Raw genomic sequence first — 4,396 nt, forward strand, 5'->3', positions numbered from 1 at the left:
TTCGAATATGTTACATGAAACACGACAGGCCAAAAATAATACTATTAGAATACGTTACTTGATATAGATGATAAGGTAGACCACATACATTCTACAGCCTTCCTCAACCTTTGGATAGGTTGTGGATGATGCACATGGTACGGTACACTAAACACATTTGGATTCTTCAACTCTTAGAAAAACCTCTATAAAACACATTTCAACACACCAATGATCTATACAACTTTGTTGGCATTCTACAAATGGCTACAAACACTAAAGACATACCTTGTCTCCCTCTACAAGAAACAATAGTCCATAATAACAAGACGGCACGAACCATAGAGTTTGTGGTTCTTTCGCTTCTCCTTTCTATACTTGTTTATAGAGTCGTTTATTTCAATGATCAAGACCAATACCTCCCATGGCTGCTTGCGTTTCTATGTGAGTCATGGTTTACTTTCAACTGGATTCTATGTATGTGCATCAAATGGAATCAATGCACCACGAAAACATACCCTGACCGACTCTTGAAAAGGTAAATTTTATTTCAAAACTTTTTAATGTGGAATGCCTTGCATATGTACTTGAGAATGAAACTTCGCTATCTACATTAAACGAATGCTAAAAGTTGGGTTTGTATTATATTTATGTGACTAAATGTGTTTCAGGGTAAACGAATCAGAGTTTCCAGCAGTTGATATTTTTGTCACCACTGCAGACTCCATCCTTGAACCGTCTATCATAACAATGAACACGGTGTTATCTTTGTTAGCAGTGGATTATCCAGCTAACAAGTTAGCTCTTTATTTGTCTGATGATGGTTGCTCGCCTCTTACGTTCTATTCCCTTGCTGAGACAACAAAATTTGCAAAACTTTGGGTCCCTTTTTGCAAAAAGTATAACGTTCAAGTTAGAGCTCCATTTCAATACTTTAACTCTACAACCACACCTTTAGAAGATGATTCATCGAAGTTCCTACAAGATTGGAAACAGATGAAGGTAGCAATTTGAAATGCTTATCTTTTAGCTCCGACGTTAAATACTTTTGTCACATATATAATGTCGGATTGAAGGTTGTTAGGTTGGCGTGTTGTATAAACCTACAGACAATCCTTTATATTTATAAATATTCGGTTCATGAACATTAGCCCTTCCCCGTTGATCACTAAAATTTGTGTAACCTAAACACGACATGTGTAACTACTTAAGTAAATGGATCAAAAGGGTTGAGGAGTTGTAAATTGGATGAACAAATGCGTTAAATGGGTCATAAACGGGTTGTAGGTTGACGTTATAAAATATATTTATTTTATTCTAATTATACCCGTCAATCTTTTTAACTAAAGCGGTTAAACATATCAAATCAACCAGTAACATTTAAATATTTTAATCAAAGTGATAAACCAAGAACACTAGGTTAGATATAGTAAAAATATTGTAATTTTATGATGACCTAATATGTTTTTGTTTGTTTGATAATAGAACGAATATGGGGAACTTTACAAGAAGATAGATATTGCGGCTCAGAAGCCATTCCAATGTGATCATGATTCAGATTTTGGTGTTTTCTCTGGTGTCCTTCGGTCGGACCATCCGACCATCATTAAGGTACTTAAGTACTTAACACACCAAATAAAAATAAAAAGCTAAAAATGAGTCGAGCCTTATCGAACTCAAGCCGAACACGAGCCTCAAATAGAGCTTCTTTAGTGATCGATCCTTAGCACAAGCCTTAAATGAGAAGATCGTTTAGGCTTGTCGAGCCTTAATGAGCATAGTGTATTCTTAAGTTTTAACTTTTTTGGATTTCTACATACTAAGTTCACACTGCATAGTTGATCTTGAGCCGAGCTTTAGCTTGCTTAAAGACTAAGGTACTGCGCACAAGCTAGAGATGATGTTAGGCTTGCTAAGGTTTTTCTCGATCAGAATATAAAAAAATAGTTAGAACTATATATAAATTAATTAATAAGTAACAAATGATGCCAGTGAGCTTGAAAAAACGACTCACGACCTCGAGCTTTAGAAAGAGTATTCAAAACGAGTTTTGTTTGGGCTCGGCTCGGCTTGTTTACACTCCTACATAGCAGAAATGGTTCCATAGATTTGATTAAAAATCGAAGTATTAGCTGAGCTCCAAAATTATACTACAAATTAGCAGTCAATCATGATAATATTCATTAGTTAGAATGTTGCAACTATGGATTTATATATGTTTAATTTGTTAATTATTGTAGGTTATATCACAGAACAAAGAACATACCTCAACCGATCTGCCTCATGTAATATACATCTCAAGAGAAAAGAACCCCAAACATCCGCATCATTACAAAGCAGGAGCTATGAACGTTTTGGTTAGTCGCCTTTATTTACTATAAGTGTATTATTTATTAATGGGTTATTGGATTTTAATAATCCCAATTTTCACCTATTGGCCGGGATTAATTCCAACTCAGGAAATGTTTACAGACAATCCTAACGTTTTGGTTAGCTGCCTTTGTTTTTGTTTCCAAAATGTGTCTTTTTATAATGTGTGTGGAGTTTATTTTATGTGCAGACTAGAGTCTCTGGAGTAATGACAAATGCACCTCTGATGCTGAATGTGGATTGCGATATGTACGCGAATAATCCACAAGTTTTTCTTCATGCAATGTGTATGGTGTTTGGTATCAAGGATGAAGAAAATTGTGCTTTTTACCAGTTCCTCAAGCGTTTTATGATGGATTGAAGGACGACCCCTTTGGGAATCAACTCGCTAATCTTTACGTGCGTATATTTGCTTTAATTTTCTGATTGTGTTTAGAAGATATAATGATAAGTTTTTTAATGCTTTGATGAACAAAGACATGCCTTTACGGCTTTACCTTATCAATTTTGAGACAAATGTTCAACTTTAAATAATTTATTTCATATTTTTTGCAGCAAAACTAATTCTTTTTCTAAATTCCCTTCTCTTTTAACCTGGTTTAAGAAGGCTTTTATTCACTTTTCACAAGATTTTTCTCATTTTTTTGGTAGAAATATATCCGTTTTATCATTTTATATAAAATGAATAAATCACTTAGTTATTATATCTAAGAACAAACATATATGTTTTGGGGAACTCATTTTAGCATTAACCTTTTCTGTTATGTTAAAATCAGTATGTTGCAAATGGAATATCATCAATTCAAGGGACTCTCTACGCAGGATCGAATTGTTTTCACAGACGAAAGGTTGTTTATGGTTCATCTCCAAATGATACAAGTAACTATGGTAGATATGCTAATTCCTTTAAATCTTTTTACTCTTCATGGTTATTTTTGGATTGTATGTATGCTTGTCTAACTCTTCGTATTTTGTTTTATAAACAGATAACATAAGTAATGAAGTTCTGCATAAAATCTTTGGAAAATCAACTGAATTAAGAGAATCAGTTGCTCAGATATTATCAGAATCAAATTCAAAAATAGAAAACCGAAACAGTCCCTCTAATTTCATTGAGGCTGCAATCCATGTTGCAAGTTGTCGTTATGAGCACGGTACCTCATGGGGTAAACAGGTGATTAAGACAGAATGTAGTTACATATTTATTCCGGTATTAGTTAGGGAACCACAAAAAAGTAGGGAACGGGGAAACTATGTGTTTTATATGTAATATATAGATTAAAGATGTTTTGAGAATACTTAAGTTAAATACTATTAAGATATATTTAATAGATTTTGAAATATATTCTCAGGTTGGTTGGCTTTATGGATCCGCAACAGAAGATGTTCTAACAGGACTCGGTATCCATGGAAGAGGATGGAGATCATCTATCACTTCACCTGATCCGCTTGCATTTCTAGGTTGTGCCGCGTCAACATATCTATCTTCGTTAACCCAACAAAAAAGATGGGCCGCTGGACTTTTTGAAATCCTTTTCACTGATAAAAACCCGTTACTTCTTACTATTAAAGGAAAGCTTTGGTTTCGCCAAGCCCTTGGTTATTTTTGGTTATTGAAGAGGTATGTACCCGCCTCAACACCGAGCAAGGCGGGTCAACCCACAAGATAAAGACATTATGAAGGCACAAAGCCAAAACCTATGCGCATGGCGCATACAAAACATGCCCAGGCACACATATGCTCGCGCATCACATACGCGCGCGGCGCATATCACATGCTCGTGCATATCACATCTGCCCAGACACACATGCTCGCGCATCACATATGCGCGCAGCGCATCAGCGCGCGGCGCATATCACATGCTCGTGCATATCACATCTGCGCATGAAATATCTGCGTGTGAGAATAAAGAGAAGACCTCGCGCATCCTCAGGATGGGCGCATATCACACGTGCGCATAATCAACCTCGTCCTTATCCAAATCAGGATTAGGGCAACCTTGATTGTGCACGTCAGACAACCTTCCAGAAGGCATCTTTTTGAGGA

General features: G+C 35.9%; 1 pseudogene across 1 annotated transcript; it reads left to right on the top strand.

Moving 5' to 3' along the window:
- Positions 1 to 242: 242 nt before the first annotated feature.
- On the top strand, positions 243 to 3,970 carry LOC143580024 (cellulose synthase-like protein H1; annotated as a pseudogene). The gene is made up of 8 exons (XR_013143575.1): positions 243 to 517; positions 651 to 981; positions 1,465 to 1,590; positions 2,220 to 2,336; positions 2,540 to 2,748; positions 3,126 to 3,237; positions 3,336 to 3,523; positions 3,702 to 3,970. The product of XR_013143575.1 is annotated as a cellulose synthase-like protein H1 (transcript).
- The last annotated feature ends 426 nt before the right edge of the window (positions 3,971 to 4,396 follow it).

This window comes from Bidens hawaiensis, unplaced genomic scaffold, assembly GCF_021521415.1.
Source record: "Bidens hawaiensis isolate Kalapana, Puna unplaced genomic scaffold, B.hawaiensis_p1.1 tig00030203_1, whole genome shotgun sequence".
Taxonomy (NCBI): Eukaryota; Viridiplantae; Streptophyta; class Magnoliopsida; order Asterales; family Asteraceae; genus Bidens; species Bidens hawaiensis.